General features: G+C 38.3%; 2 protein-coding genes across 16 annotated transcripts in view; one reads left to right on the forward strand and one right to left on the reverse strand.

Annotated features, from left to right (window-relative positions):
- The window catches only part of LOC116840622 (alpha-2B adrenergic receptor), a 268,703-nt gene that overhangs the window by 120,528 nt on the left and 130,480 nt on the right, over nucleotides 1-17,695 (forward strand). The window lies entirely within an intron of this gene.
- Nucleotides 1-17,695, reverse strand: part of LOC116840624 (facilitated trehalose transporter Tret1-like) — a 310,767-nt gene that overhangs the window by 89,562 nt on the left and 203,510 nt on the right. For 12 of the 14 annotated variants that reach the window (XM_032807554.1, XM_032807555.1, XM_032807544.1 and 9 more), the window contains one exon: nucleotides 7,551-7,992. The exons of the other annotated variants lie outside the window; for them this stretch is intronic. The gene's annotated coding sequence lies outside the window, so the exon portion shown is untranslated. The remainder of the gene's footprint in view (nucleotides 1-7,550; nucleotides 7,993-17,695) is intronic. 14 annotated transcript variants of the gene reach the window in all.

The following is a 17,695-nucleotide window of genomic DNA, read 5'->3' on the forward strand; positions in this document are numbered from 1 at the left end:
GAAAAAACACTTTATCGCGTTCCATTTTTCACAAAGCAAAAGAAATTGTTGTTTAGGAAAATAATTGTGTATGCTGACTGAATGTTATCGAGAAATGTCGAAATTAATCACAAACTACCTGTTTCGTTAGTAATGACTACTAGAACTGTTTGCATTGCCATCTAACATTTGCGGGCGGAAACTAAGTTAAGGTCCTAATATTATACGATATGATAATGTGAATTGGTATCGTATGACACACCTTTGAAACACACGCTTGACTAATCTGACCGGAACCTATGCTATATCCGGGGGATGTTTGTGATACTTCCACACGGGACTGGAACCCACAATTATTCCGGCAGTCGCGCCGGATTCCAATTACAGTCCAAGAAATTTTCTATGCGGGCGGTCATGGCGGAGTTCACTACGCGCTGAAGCTTCCCCGACGAGAGATTATCAATCGGAATATCTCCCCCGACAGAATTAATATCCAGATTCCAATCGTGCGAGCAAACTATCCTCGCCCATTGATCGTTCCCTTCATCGTTGCGCGTCTTTACATATTTATACGAGTCGGCCCCGACGAGATCGCGGAGAAATCGACAGGCGGGAATCCAGCCGGAACTTATAAAGCAACTTCTTCGCCGTTACCGAGCTCTCCGTTTCTCCAAGTGACATGAAAATATTAACGCTGCCTTATGTGTATGTGTGTGTGTATGTGTGTGCAGCCACCCTTTCGGCCTGCGCGGGTATGGCACACGTGTGAGACTAAAGAAAAATAGGCGAGGCGTGCCCGGGCTACTGCCGAAAATAGATCTCACTTGGTCAGTGCTTTCCTTCACCCCCGCGCACCCCTCGCGCACGGGTCCTAGCGCACCCCTCTCGCCTTCAGGAGATCATTCTTCCCGATTACTCTTACGCTGATCTTAAGTTATCGCCCGTTGCTTTGCGTACCGGGTGGCATCCCGTTCGACCGATCATTCTGATTTATCGCGGGGCCAAGCAGCGTGTAGCTATGTGAAGGGGTGGAAGTTGAGCGGGGAGGAAGGGGGAGAGGAGAAGGGCTGTAGGTACGTGCGACACGGAGCGATGCAATTCGTCACGCGACGACGTCGTCGCTATCACGAGGAGGACAGGCGTCGTGCGGCATTCTTTCGCGTACCGCGCCAAGATGTTTGAACAACCGGCAGAGTGGAGGATGGCGTTGAAGAGGAGAGCAGAGGAGAGGAGAGGAGAAGTGAAGAACGCTTCTCCGCTATCCTCACCTTTGTCCTCTCCGCGCGGCCCCCGCGCATCCTCGTGACGTTGTTGAGGCAACGCCGGGCGCGAGAAATTGAAAAATATAAGCACCGCGGCGACGAGAGACGTGCGCGAACGTGCACCCCGTCGCTTCACAGCGGATCGAGGAGTATTAACCGTCGGCTGGGGGTGCTTGTTTCCCGCACGCCTCGCTCGCACTTCTCCTTCCTTAACGAGACAGAAAAAAAGAGAGAGAGAGAGCCTATTGGTCTTTTGTTTTGGTAAAAAATATTGATTTTTGTAAATTACGATATTTATCGTGCAATAATATAGAATTCTTTTAGACTATTTTCTTATAATCAAATTATTTTAATTGTTTTAAGGAGAACCTTGACTGCAGTTTTTATTCTTAGAAGGGTAGAAGAAGTAAGAAGATTAAGAATCATATTTAACTATGAAGTGCAAGCTACTCTCTGTATTAAGAACTAAATTATGTTTCAACAAATTGTTTTACACGGTACTCCAGTGTCTGTCACTGTTTGTTTGCGTCTTTTTGCTGGAAAATAACGATACAAAGAAATGAAAACAAATGAAAGAAGTGTGTGTGTATAATATAGTAAAACAGAAATTGGAGAAACGAAACGCTTTACACACACACAGTTTCGCGCGTCATCCTTGCGCACTGTTGCGCCCTGTCGAAAATTTCAGTAACTGTCGATCCGATGAATGGCGAGGCATCCGCGCTGTACTAAGTGTGCGTACGAACGAGAGAAGGCAGATTTAAGCTGCGAGGAGAAACGGCGCGAGAAAGCGAAATATTTTCACGCTGGAATATGAGGCCTCGCGGGCGCAACACAATTACGCGGTTTTTTTGCGCGCGGGACCGCGCCAGGGAAGTATATTATCGTAAAAATTCCGTTGAACATTTCTCCGTTTTCCGATACGAGCGAGTTAAAAATTTCGGTCCCTCGTCTTATTGAATGCGCCGCGTTTTTAAACCCCTACTCTTCAGAACGCAATTCTTTCATGCGCGTAATCCACATTTCTTTTGTGCTGAGGCTTCTTTTTTTTTCATTAAATTAACACAGTTCCGCGAAGCAGGTTCCGCGCTTCCCGCGAATTACGTTTTCCGCACGGTTAACGCTCGCTGTCGTCGCCACGAGAGTCACTTTAGAGGGTCCGTATTGTGTTACATTGGCCCTTTAATAATGCACGATGGAATCCTCGAAAACGGTCCCGCTTTCGTCTTTGACATCGCCTTCCCTCGCCAGAAATTTATTATTAGCCCTGCGATAGAAATGAAAAGGTTCGGACAACGCGGCGTTTAGGTACACGCAGAAAGCTAATGTGGTTGTTACACACACATATTCTATGGTTAGAATCGGAAAAACTCTCATTTAACTCAGATTTGAGTATCTTATCTGAAAGAAATTTCAAGATCAAATTAAGATCTGTATTAATCATTTTTACTTGAAGTTTGTCTCACGTGAGATACTTTTTTTCAGAATTAGATTGAAGTTCTCCTTTTTTCAATTGAATTATATGACTTACATTATATCTGCAATCGCAATTCAATTGAAAACTCAACTTCAACTCTCATCTAACTCTAAACTTAAATTTAAGTATCTCATTTGAGAAAAGTAATAACTATTAATACGGGTCTAACAGTCTGATAAATGCGACGTCACATAACGCGGGCAGTCCCAGTAAAAACTATAAATATATTAATTTATATAATAACTAATATAATATAAACCATATAATATATTAGCTTTTTGATAATATTGTCACGGATGAACTATATTAAAGATCGACCTTAAAGATTTAATATCATTAATAGGAGTCAATGAAGAAAATAAGAGTCAATATTAATAAGAGTCAATTAAGAAAATTAAATGTACAAGCTATTGGAACCTACCTTGATGTTGCGGTTGTTTACTGCTGTTTTCTCCATGTTGAAGCTTGAAGATATACTCGTTCAAGAATTATTTAATATTTGAACTTGCCTTTATATTTTCAATTACATTGTTATTATTTAATATTCAATTATCTCAATATGTTTTATCAGAATTTCATGTTTAGATCACACATAGAAAAATGTATACATTCAAATAAATAAATGGTCTTCGATCATCCAATTAGTTATACAAAAAAAGAGAAAACACATCTGACCGAACCCCCGCGCGGTTTTCATTTTATTAACGATGCATTTTTCCGGAGCATATACCTCGCGGCGCTCAAATTTCATGGAGATATCTCCCGACGATATCACGTAAATTCCCTTTGGGAATTAAAAAAAAAAGAGAAGAGAAAAAGAAGCTCAGACGACGCATCGCACCGAGCATAATATTTCGATATCGCCTAACCGCAATTTCGCTCTCTTTCTCGCGGCTCCCCACTTTACCACAATGTGGCCGACACTTTCAGCTTTATCACGCTCATTCCGCAGCTTCTACACACCGCCGTTCGCGACACAAATACGTTTCACGTCGTTTTCGTCTTGCCCGCGGCCGACGTCGGGTTCGGCCGCCACCATCAGCTAACCGTACATTTAGAGCTAAACGTGCTCTTTTGATTCTCGGGTCTAGAGTAATCTGCGTGTGACGAGTAGAGCTTAAGTATCGTGCGACTGCGTTCATCGCTAAACCCGCAGTTTTATGGCGGTTAAATGTACGGTTACACGTGGCTACGTGTAAGGTGACCAGATTTCTCTGAATTGGGGACCTTCATAAATGTGTGAAGCGGAGGGGGGAGGGTAAAAAAATCCGAAAATTATTTAACAATCATTGGAAATGATGACAAATTGGTATCCCGAATAGCACTCGAGAAAATTCGGAACAAAGGATGAAAAATCGCGACTATCCCGAAAAAATCGAGATGTCTGATCACTTTACTATATGCGAACAGTCAATTAGAACGTTGACTTTCAACGGGCAGCAACCAATGGATGACTGGCATTATGATTTTATTTTATATTAGTTCACAGAAACGTGTATATTTGGCGTAACATTGATTACACAGAGATAATATTAGTTTTTTTTTCTTTTTTGACATATTTTTAATCATTTTACTGTGACCAATTTTTAATCATTTTACTTTTGACCAATTTTTAATCATTTTACTGTGTTTCTAGCAGCGCAAAAGTATACTGCCAGTAAAATTTATCTTACTAAAGAATGTAATAAATTTTTTAACTCTCTAAGTGGTCTTGAAGAAAAATTCCAATACCATTTAAGGCGTTAAACATAAAGAAAAATTCTGTGGAAAAGTATGAAATTTCTTTGGATTTACTTAAATTATTATATTTTCTTTTATAACTTATAGCAAGATAAATCTTTCTATAATTCATAGCAGGACAAATCAAATATATATTATATATTTTGTTTTTTTAATTCTTCAATAATAAAAGCAATAAAGAGGAAAGAAATCTAAATATTCTTATTTAAATAAAAGCTCTGTGGAAATTGCGCACTGATTTTAAATTGTGAGAAGAGACACAATTTCAATTTTTTAAATATAAATAGTACATTTGAAATGAAAGGATAATAAATTACTGTAGAATTTCAGTCTATTCAATTACTAAATTCTATAAATAATAATATTCTATAATAATATGTTTCTCTTAGTTGTTGATATTACTAATAGTAAAATTTTTAAGATTCTGTAGTAAATTTTACTATAAAATTCTCTCCGTGTATTTGAACTCTACTTATTCTCTAAATATCTTGAAGTGAAATTTCATGCGGTAAGTAAAGCGACAGCTGAAGTCGCATTAGAGTTCGAATGATTTTGTACTTATACAGAGTGAATTCTCCACTCTGAATCGTTGAGTGAATATTCTCAATCGAAATCGAAGAGTCAAACTGATGTATTTCATCATTACCGGAATAAAGATCATTCTAAGTGAAATATTTTCTCTTATACTGAGAAAAAATGTTTAGTATTTATAACTATAAGCACATAAAATGTTCTACATAAAATGTTCTATTATTGTGTTCTCAAGAAAACCATTTTTTTGTTAAATTCTATTATAATGTTAATGATAATTATTCTGTGCATGTTACTATTATTTTTTTATCAGCATAACGAAAAGATATGATTTGTGCCGAAAATAACTATGATTAATGAAATAACTATAATTTCAATTAGAGATCAATCATTATTTTCTCTCAATGTACGATTTCGAGCGATAATATCTCTATTTATTGTTTCGAATGAATTCTCACTCGCTTAGAGTGATCGCTGGTTGAAACATAAGTTCTAATTAAGTCTGCAAATATCAAACTTGTAGGCCAGTGAAGAGTCTCAAGATACAGCGTTTATATACAGACTATTGGGTGCTTTGATGTTACTAATTGAGTTAACCCTTTGAAGCACAAGACCTTCAAAATTCGGATTCTAATAAAATATTCATGTCACATGTCCAGAATAGCAACCCGAGAGATCGTTCCTTTTGAAATCAGTTTTTTCTATTTCTTCCTATTTTTACTAAAACTGCGCGCAAACTGAAGCGAATATTACAAGTGACAAGAAACCGGTAAAGTGCATCACTATGTATAGAATGAGCAATGATTTTGTTGGGAGATCACTATACCTGAAGCTATAATTTGGTTCTAATAGGTGATTTCACAGTGAAACCACTTCAAAGGATTAAAGAAGTAATGTTAAGAACGTTTACCCGAGTCGAAATTTTGATTCTGCATTGACCCTGCAAATTCTGTCGAACTTGAAGAGTCAATGAAGAAAATGAGATGTACAAACTATTGGAACCTACCTTGATGTTGCGGTTGTTTACTGCTATTTTTTCCATGTTGAAGCTTGAAAACATACTCAAGAATTATTTGAACTCACCTTTATTTTCAATTACATTGTTATTATTTAATATTCAATTATCTCGATATGTTTTATCAGAATTTCACGTTTAGATCACACACAGAAAAATGTATACTGCATTCAAGTAAATATTATTTATTTCAAGTATTTCATAAAAATTTATATATCCGCAAATCTATCCTAAGAGAGTTTATCACAAATATCAAATTTATTTGAAATACATTGTGAGAATGTTAGTAAAAGTTCATCATTTCTATCAAGAACATTAAATTAGAAAAATTAAATTAAAAAAATTTGTTTTGCTTATTGCATAGAATTGAGCCAACTTTTTCCTCGATAAAACTTTATAATATGCAAAGAGATTAAATTTTTCTTTCGATGATACATTTCTCTAAAATATTTCTGGTGAATATATTTTAAGACTATTATCAAGAAAATATTCTTTTTCGAAAATAATAATTACTTAGATAAAAGAAGATAAATTGAATAATCGTTTTTTTAGAATAATATTTATTTTTGTAGAATGATATTTTTCTGTGTGTGTGAACCGCTTGAAATTCGCCGCGAAAAAGCCGTGAGTTGACGATGAAGATTCGAGATTTAATGTTCACTTTGATGAACAAAATGACGAAGTCTAGAAACGCACGATACGATCAAAGTCTTCGCTTCGCGAAAAAAAATGTCGATATCCAATTGTTATAGAAATCACACGATAATTAACAATAAACAAAGTTATTTCGTATAATAATATTCATATTAATTAGCAAATATAAACAATTAGCAATTAGCGAAGTATGCCGGCCTAATTATATTTGAATGAAATTTATATAGACAAAAGCAAATGTTAAATTGTGTAATGAAGATTCGTGTGTAGGTAAATGGATAAGAAAACAACACATTAATCTCATCTTTTCCTAATTTTCTTTTTCTTTTTTCATGGAAGTTTTGATGAGATTTTTAGCTCTTAAAAGAACTGATGTGAAACTGAAAAGACAAAAACAACAGTTACGTTATTAATAATCCAATAATGCTGTTCATCAATAGCGATTCAGATTCGATACAACGCGACAAAGGCTAAATAGAAGCAAAAAAAAGGCATTGACTAATGTCAATGAAATGTCGGATATTCACAGCTAAAGAAGCATTATTAGACGTCACACAAGATCAGCAATCGTAAGACTTATATTTTAAGGCCGGTATTCATAGAGTCGTGATTTATTTAAGATCTTTGATCGAGAAAATAATTAATTACAAACTCGTATTCGTGGGCCGTTACTCGATTGTTGGATCAATGTTTCTTGTATGAAATATCATGTAATAAATATACAGATTGACGGTTCGTCGGAGATCAATGAAGCTATAATTATATGTCGAATAGTAATGACAACTATGAATGCCGGCCTAAATTTCGACTCGGGTGTTTCCTTATTTGCGGTAAGTTCGTCAGGCGTCCGTTAAAGATGGAAACTTCCTGTATAATAAATGATTTGACATACCTTGAAGATATATGAAGATGTATGAAGTATCAATGTCCGCGTCCCGGCATCCTGTGTCTTCGTCCTGGCTTCTCGACTCATCCAGCATCCTGACTGCTCCATCGTGACACTGACACTCGCGTAATAACGAATTAATCAAAGTTCACACGTGTTTAATAATGCGATGCCGACGAAAGGCTAACTGAATATCCCGACGAAATAATTCAATCAGCCGAGGGAAACGATAGATAACGCGCTGACACGTTAGTCCGTTGTGTGCGTGTCACTCGCCGACCCGACACTGAATGAAAACACCCGGGAAGTCCGCGAGGCACGCGGGTAAATTTAACCGTCTTGAAGGTCCTGAATGTTTTGACTGTGTAGAGAAACAATAGATAACGCACCGGCGCACGTGATCCGTTGTATACATGTCGCTCGCCGGCCCGAAACTGAATGGAAACATCTGAAAAAATCGAAATACAAAGATGTTAGCGATAAGAAGGGATGAGTTTATATTTCTTGCCGATTTTTTCAATACTCTCGTAAACTTTGTTTTTATAACTCGCGAACGTTACGTTATGTTTCAAGCAAAATTTTGCAAGTGTTTAAGCAATATCTCTAATTTTTTTATTTACGCATGTTACATTCGTATATATATTTTTAAACAATAAAAGTGAATAAATATGTTTTACTATACGCATTTATTTTTTCTCAACTCTTTCTTCTCACTGCTTCTTATTGCAATATCAACAAAGAAAGTTGAGAATTATATAAAAAATCATTTTTCATTACCATATGCGTTTATTCTTTCTTAATTCTTTCTCCTCACTGCTTCTTATTGCAATGCCAACAAAGAGAGCTAGGAATTATATTAAAAATCATTTATATTAAATATTTTCACCTTGCAAGTGGTAATATTTCTCTGCAGTATCGCGAATGCGATGATAAATCATGACGAATCGTCGAACTTCAGAGAAAGATATTAACATTGTGAATAATCACGATGCTCTTATGTTCACTTGACAACCATTCGCCGGCATTTGGATCATTCTGAAACGTTCACGCTCCGTCCACGGGGCGCAGAGGGAGATACGCGTTCACGTTGTCTCTGCGCGACAAAAACTGAAAAATATAGCCGCCATACCGTTCGCTATTTCGTCGAGGGTGGATCGAGGGGTAGATTCGCGCGAGACGACCTACATCCATTCTCCTTATCCTCCCGTCTCTAACCCACGGAAACCCACAGAAGCCCGTTTCCACCGCGCCTTAATCTCGTTTTCCGCGATAAAGGCGGACGCTCGTGACCCTTCCTTCTCTTTCTCCACCTCTCCCTTCCTCCACTTCTGCTCCCTCGCGGTTGAAAAATTGTGAAACAGCGAATGCGTCCGCGAGGAAGAAGAAGAAGAAGAAAAGGAGCAGGACGAAGAGGATAAATGTGTTGCGTTATGGTGCACGGTAACGTGGCTATCGACCCGTGGAGGCGACGACGACGGCGACGGACAGACGGATGACGTTCTTCCACACGTTGATATCTCTGCACGTGCGTGGGTATCTCGCGCGGTCGGCTTTGTCCCGCGGAGAAATTCACCGCGTGTCGTTAAGCCGGGGCCAAATCCACCCCGGCTTCCTTTACCGGCCGGTCGGTCTGCAGAAAGCCGAGAGTGGTAACGCCTAATTCCGAAACAAGTACATCCGTCTTCGTTCCGAGTCGGAGTAGCCGAGAAAGTAAGAGGAACGTGATTAATGCCACTTCGACTGTGCGTGATTTCTCTCTCTCCCCTCCCCCCCTTCCCCATCTTTCCCCATCTCTCTTTCTTAGCTATCAGGAATGCTTGCTCCTTTTCACTTTTTCACTATATATATATATATATATATATATATATATATATATATATATGCATTGCATTTATTTATATATTTCAACAAATAATTATCACCTTTACGCTTGAAAGAAATTTTCCTAAAGCGCAAATCTCCCTCCCTTCTTTCTTTTCTTTCTCTTCCTTTCTTTTTTCTTTCTTTTTCTTTCTTTTTCGCTCGCTGGCTCTTTCTTCGTCGTGTTCGCCCGAAACCGTGCGGCGAACAATTTCTGGTGAAACGCGAATATTATTCCGCAAAAGTCTGGCCAATGGTAGTCGCAATCATCCGCCGCAGCCGTTGTATGACCTTCACATAGACTTTCTCGCGTGCACGACATGACGGGAACCATCGTATACCATCGTTAAATTGGTATGTCTAACATAAAGAGGGAGAATCAAGTCTGCAAAGAAGACTCATTCTGTGTCGATAAAAATCCAGTCTTCGTTAGAATTAACATTAAGCGAGTTAGCTTTTGAGTTTAAAATATTCACCAACTTAGATGCTTGCAAAATATGAGGAACAAGATCTTAGTTATATACGCATCTTGCGAATTTCTTTGATTTTAACATAGGTTATAAAGAATCGAATTTTCCTAAGTTATCTTGCGACTCCCACATAGCTTAAAGCATTGGATGACATAGTTTCTCCTTTTTTAAAATATATTAAGATCAAAGAAATCCTTTTTTATGTATAATTACCGAAAATAAAATTCACGTTTTATATTCATAATAACGAAGCTCCCGTTAGAATCCACATAACGAGTCGCTTTTTGACTTAAAATGTTCCTCATTGACTCGGGAAAACAATTTCGTTAGTGAAAATTGAATTTTCTGTTACTTGGGGAAAATCAAATGAAAAACTCGGTTGTAGGGACAGAAAGATTCCCTTAGGAGACCTCTACTCAGCAAATTGCTCTTAGTTATCTCAACCGAGTTTTCATGCAGCTGAATGTTCAGACGAATATTTACGGTCACAGTAAACAGAGATATTACTTCTCGTCAGCGAGCTTTTCGTCTGCCCCCAATTCAGTTAACCGAACTGTTTCCTTCCGTGAAGATACTTGTGGGATATAGAAAAGCATATTTTTTACGCTAACTCCTCGTAAAATTACTCTCAAATATCATAATTGTATATTCCGTTTGTCGTTCTTGAGAACACCTAAAGAGCGTTGAATTGTAATGTATACACTTTGCGATTTTTTTACTTCGAGTATCGAAGGTTATCGTGAGAGTTGGCGTCCTCATTTACAAATGTGAATTCCCACTAAGCTACTCGAGCGGTAAAACGAGAGCAAACTGTTCTCATGTTAACTACATTAGCAGCTAATTAGCACTTGATTCTAGTTGCCATTTCGATCTTCCATCTTGGGGATGCCAGCTTAACAGATGCATTACTGTCTCGTGTCGGTCATCGGCCGGTGTATGGTCGTCGGCTACGCGTAACCGTCAACGACCATGTCAGCGAGATGGATCTTGGCTTGAAAGGGACAGAAGGGGACACGAAAGTTGATAAACTCGAATGATGAATGATGCTCGATCACGTTACGCGTGCGTAACGAGAACGGCGGCGGATTAAAATGAATCGCAGCGCCCCTTCTTAGTGAGAATCGTTGTTCGATATACGAAAACGACATTCCCCGACTTTTAATTAAACAGGGAGTGGATGCAAACAGGGGATGAAGGATGCGGTGTATTAATTGCGCCGCGAGTTCGCCGAGTGGACGATTATATTATTATTAGCGCTTTCGCGCGCGACCGAGTAAGTGTAGCGCGGCTTTTTGCTCTTAAAAGCCGCCAGTTGTTGGCACAAGCATTACTACGTTTCTGTCTCGGAGGCTAAAGTTTAATAAGAGTGACTGCGAAAGTGAGAGGAAAAAAGAGAGAAAGAAAAAGACATGGGTCATTAAAAAAATACACGACCTAACACAGAAATAGCGCGAATTTGGCCAAATCTGTATTATATTTCAGAGATACTCTTTATTAGGTTAAGTACGACAGTATAGAGTGATTTCTTGATTAGTCTTCGCTTGACAGTGCACCAAAGTGAATGCCTGGGACGTCTCTGTACGTAAATTGTTTCCCTTGTTTTTGGAGCGAAGGGTTAGACTCAAGTTTCACAACAGCGATTATAAATCAATGTCAAAAATCTCCTTGAAATTGCGACAAGCAATTATGCCAAAAGATGTGAAAAACAATGAAGCTGATCGGTTCAGTCTTTGTTGGTGCGACCAAACGCAGGACCCATCATTCGCGGAGTTTACTTTGACGCGAACGAAGACTGATCAACAGATCACTCTATACTGTCACACTTAATCTAATAAAGAAAGATTCTGAAAAACACGGTAATAAACATTTGACCAAATTCGCGTCATCTTTACGCCACGTACTTTGTCAACGACCCACGTATAAGTATAGAGAGCGCGCACACAGATCACGTAAGATCCATTCTTGCGGGCACGTGAACATGAAATTACTTCCCGAAATTCGCTCGAGCTTACGCAGCGCGCGATATGTCGTACGTTGAGCACGTTAGGACTCCGTCGACGGTATAGACGCGGGAATAGATATGCCGCGAACGGGATTTGCGAGATTTCGGCGGAACATGTGGCGGGGCGGCGGAGGGAGAGGGCGGGCGAGGGTGCGGCGAGAATAACCGGCCGAGTTCTGTCGGCATAATCCGACATCGCGCGCCAATGTGTATTCTACGCGCTGGATTGATGACCAGCGGCGTGGAACGCCGTGCGCTAATCTGACACGTTCGCCGGTCGAACTCCGGCGTAGACGGCGAAACTGATCGCTCGCTTCTGATTCGCGAGCCAATTTCGGCGACTTAATCTAAATTTCATTTAACGCGACCCGCCGGCGCGTCTACAATTATCGGCGCCGTAATTACATTCTCAAAGCGGCGGCGCGGCGAACGGCGCCTCCGAACAATCGACACTCGCCGCCGCCGTCGTCGACTATGTCGCCCGTGCGCTGCGAGCTATACAGGATGTCCCAGATCGATTTCGCAATCTCTCGTGAGCAGTTTGAGATGAACAAGAAAGTTTTGCGAAAATAGCAGTAATGATCGAGATATTAATTGTAAAAGATTTGTCAATAATCACGCATAGTGATAAATGAGCACGTAGTGACGATGTCTGCGGTGTACGCTTATAAATTAAGTCAAACTGAACAAGAAAGTCCTTTACAATTTTGCAAGTAACCACGTAGATGTTTAGTTATTAATGAAAGAAGATTGTTCCGCGATTTCGCGCGATAATGTACTAATTTTGTTTAATTAATAACTAAAAATCTACATAGACACTTGCAAAATAATAGAGGACTTTTTTGTTTAGTTTAACCTGATTTATACAACGACAGACGTTGCCACGACTTACCTATCGTATCGAGCGTCATTATTTATAAATCTTCTTTAATCCATTAAGGCTCATGACAGACCAATAGATATAACGAAAAGTTGAATGTAATAACGCGCATTATCTCTGTCTCTCTTGAGAAAGAGCGTTCTCCCCTTTCGTCAAAAGTCGCGCACTCTACGCGACTCTAAAAAAAGGGAGGAAGAGCTGTCGTATTTTGGAGCTTGCGAAAGCTCCCCGGATTATCGGTGATTTTATCGACTAAAATGGGAAAGTTGATTTGGATGCATTTAATCAAAGGAAAATTTTTCATAAAAATATACAATAATATACAATAACTTAATAAATAAGCTACTTTTTTTACAAAACAAAAACTTATTGTTTATGGAAGAATTTAAATAATTGGAAAATTAAATTTTTTTTCATGAGACCTCGTTTAATCAAATGCTCTCATCCCAATATTCAACTTTTCGTTATGTCTATTTGTCTGTCCATGGGCCTTAATGGATTAATCAATATCTCGATAGTTATTGTAAATATCGCAAAACGGTATAGAACTTTCGTGTGCACTTCCAATCCGCTCTACGCTCTCACGAGAGATTGTGAAATTGAGCTGGGACACCCTGTATACGCTGCAATTTCTTTGAAAACATCCGCCAATTATCGGAGCGTGCGGTCAGGCGATTAATCCGGCGCGCGAGATATTCCCGAAACAACGCGCGTTATCTCTGTCTCTTTTGAGAAAAAGCGTTCTCCCTTTCCGCCAAAAGTCGCGCGCGCCATGGCAAAAAACAGGAGAGAGAGAAAGAGCTGTCGTGTATTTGGCAGCTTGCGAAAGCAAGCTTGTCGGTGATTTCATCGACTGAAAAATGGACAATTTTATGGACACAGGCGATTATTTGGTAGAAATTGATGGATAACGCGATGGCAGATATTTTTTCAATTAAATATGTGTTGTTTCGTTGCTATTAACGAATTATGACTAATCAACATTGACGCGCTGATTGTATTGGTTGCACAAGGGAGGAGCGTGACTAACAATTGAATCATTAAACATACGGTAAAGAGATGTAATTTGGAATACATTAATCTTTTATCCCGTATTGTTCCCCTATCGGCTCTCTGAGCAATTTTATTACATGAAATAAATTATATTTAACATATGCAACTTCATTGAATGCAGTAATATCATGCGCAATGTAGAGAATCTCGTAGTAAAAATTACTATAGAATCTTGTAAGCAAGAAAGAGATTAATAATAATTGACTATCCTTTTACTTCATATGTGCTATTTATATTTTAGGAGCTGAAATATGCTATTGAAAAATTCGCCGTTTTTAACGAAATTTGCTTTGTCCTTTAGTAAAATAGATTTTATTTTAAATAGATTTTAAATTAGAAATATATTAAAATAAAAAAAAATTTATATGAAAAAAACTATATAAAAAAACAAATCTATTAACGTAGCTAAATTTTCCGTCATCTGGGAAGAATAAGAACCAGACGGAAAATTCCCCTTCGATTGACTCTTATGATTATCACGACGTGAGAGAATTGATGATGGAAATTTGATAATTTCTTTTTAATTATTTTTGTGAAAAACCTACTGTATTGAATTAATAATTAAATTTATATCATACAATAATATAAATTTCTTGTTTTATTGATACAGCAAACGTTACTAAAAGCTGCACTCAATTTTTCATATATTTCACATGGTATTATTGTTTTGATAACTTATCCCGCGTATATCTTTTTTATTTTTATTTTATTACTCTATGTGAAGTACATATGAGTGGCATATGAAGCATTTATGAGGAACGCAATATTTACAAATCGATAGGGTTGGATTAAGTTTCAAAGGTTGGTAAAGTTAAATTCGAAGTTAATAGGACTTATAGAATTAACTTAGTGAAATTAAAACTTACATAAACAAAAACTAAATTAATTAAGAGTTAAGTCAAAATTTAACTAACTTGTTAATTAAAAGTTGACCCATTTAAATTAAACTAAGTAAAATAGAGTTATTAACTTCTTAATGTTTTAAGTTAGCTTTTAAGTAATTCTAGTTCTGCTCAACTCTTGCAAATCAACTGATGAAGTTGCCACTAAATTTACGTACGCTTGTCTGTCTGGGCCGGTTGTAGGAACAGAAAGATTTCTGCAGGAGGTTTCTGCTCACAAGTAAACTTACACTCCGATTTCTTTTTAATTTGGCACAAATGTAGAAATATAAAAAATATTTAGGTCATATTTTTTTTTATTTTGGCCTATTTTGAGTTTCACGGGCAGTTTATAGATTTTTAATGTTCTCACTCCTATCATCAAGTATAAGAAAAATGCATAAGATTTGCATAAAAATGTATAAGTATAAATATGGAATCTCGATTATGGTTGGAAGAAATTTAAAATGATTCATGTCTTATCTATGCTGATTTTTTTTAAATTTTAATTAAAATTGCCGAATTTTTCTCTCGGTTTGGCCGAGATTCGAAACATTTTTGACTAATTTAGCACAGATTTAAAATATTTCAGTTAGAATCTCGGTTAAAGAAATTTAAAATGGTTCGTATTTCAGCTATGCCAATTTTGTTAAAATTATTTAACTGTATCTTGTATTCCGTTTTATTTCTTATGCATTTTTCTTGTACTTGTTGATGATAGGAGTGAGAACATTAAAAAGCTATAAACTGCCTGTGAAATTCAAAGTGGACCACAATGAAAATAAAATCTAAATATTTTTTGCACGTCTACATTTGTGCCAAATTAGAAAGAAATCGGAATATACCTTTTGGATAGGTTTACTTATCAGTCAATTGCGATGCTCTTAGTCGAATCTATTTCAAGCGGATTTTCTGATAGCTGAATATTCAGACGAGTGTTTTTAACTGCGATAACAGAAGTATCATTGCTTATCACCAAATTTCCGTCCGTTCTCTGAAGTTTCTCTCAAATTCAATCACACAGAAATTTTTTCCTATGTGCACAAGCAAAGCTAAACACGGCGAAAAATCCAACTGACTTTTGCAAGCTCCTTTGCAAATACTCGCTTTCAGAATAGTTTGAGCGCTTCTTCCACGTAGTTTGGAACGCAGCCGATGTCCAATGGAAGAATGTATCTTCTGGAAAATATTAAAAAATTTAAAATATTTATAAAGTTAGAAACAAATTCCCCCAATGGACATTGGCCGCGGCACTTTCAACCACCTCGAGAAACGAGCGTGTTCAAGCCAAGTATATCACTGAAACCGAGTGTATACAACGGCGACGAGAATTTCCCATCGTAGATGGAGACGCGGAGTCGGATCTGTGGCACCGACGTTCTTTCTTTTCTGAAACAAACGCGCGTTTCCGCCGCACCGCGGATGCCTCGCGGCGATTAATTATTTGCTCGCATCGTCTCATTTTTTCCGTCGTGGATATCGTTTTATTCTGCGCGCTATTATTTGCCGTATTATCGCAAACGCAAATTCTCCCACGACTTGAAATCCAGTACGCGCGGAGTTACCTAATAGAGCCTAGTATTATGCAATGTGAATTCACTATACATGTGTTCACTATAACGTGTATGTATGTGTATATGTATGCATATGTGTGTGTGTGTCTATTTACACACACAGGGTGTCAGACTCTCCTCTGCAATTTTTGTGGAAACGAATTGGGATAAACATAAAAATCCCATACTGTTTTGCTATATTTGCAATAAATCTTGAAATATTAATTAAAGAAAATTACTAATGATTACGTGTGATATGGTAGATAAGCTGTAGTGGCATCGTCTGTCGTTATGTACTTATACATTAGATCAAACTGAACAAAAAAGCCCTGTATCATTTTGTAAATGACCACATAGATTTTTAGATATTAAAGAAGATTTGTACATTATGGTGCACACACAATCACGTAACAATTTTCTTTCATTAATAACTAAAAATCTACGTAATTATTTACAAAATGATTAAGGGTTTTCGTTTAATTTGATCTATTGTACAAACATAAGAGCACACATCACCATTACAGTTCATCTACCATATCGCGCGTGATCATTTACGAATCTTCTTTAATTAATATCTCGACTACTATTGCGAATATCGCAAAACGGTATAAGACTTTTATGTTCACCTCAATCGTTCTATGTTCTATATGCATGTATATGTGTGTATATATGTGTATACACTCGCCCGCGCGTTATATCTTTATCTTTACATCACGCTTCATCCCCCGGAGACTCGTTGTTCTATTATTAATCGTACTTCGCGTTTATTTTTGGCATCCCCGGCACGCGCTCGCGCGCAATGACAAACCACGAGATGGGAGAAAACTTCATTCATGGCCGGCTCTCGCGCCGAGACTCTCGCTCTCCCTCTCCGCTCTGCCTTTTCCTTTGCCCCAGACCGCGTTAAATCGCGGTATTATTCGATAACACACGACCGTGTTACACGCTCTATACATCCCTTCCCGCGCCGCACTCGCGGCCCACACATTCTCGCGCGGCGCTCCTGTTGTAAGTAATAGCCTAGCCGGCGAGAACACAATTACATTTCACGCTACAGAGCGGCGCGCGCGCGCGTGGCTACACGCGGGGCCACGGCTGACGTGTAAAATACAGGTTAGACGCAATTTTACGCTGCGGTACGTAACGGCGACGCGTCACGCGAGAGATATAATTCACTTGGCGTATCGCGTATTCATATATTTAATTTTTCCCCGTGCATCTCTCTCTCTCTCTTTCGTATCGCGCGTCTGTGTATTAATGCAGCAACGTCATTCGCCGCGGTCGGATTGCGCGTGTAACGCGATATCTTTCCCACGAGTGGACGTTCCATTCTTCTCGTATGCTGCGCGTCCACCATTTGACTTGTTACGTCACAACTGAATGGAATTAGATAACGGAGATAGGGAGAGAGAGAGAGAGAGAGAGAGAGAGAGAGAGAGAGAGAGAGAGAGA

Source organism: Odontomachus brunneus, unplaced genomic scaffold (assembly GCF_010583005.1).
Source record: "Odontomachus brunneus isolate Ranch 3 - 2012 unplaced genomic scaffold, Obru_v1 Obru_scaffold_010, whole genome shotgun sequence".
NCBI lineage: Eukaryota > Metazoa > Arthropoda > Insecta > Hymenoptera > Formicidae > Odontomachus > Odontomachus brunneus.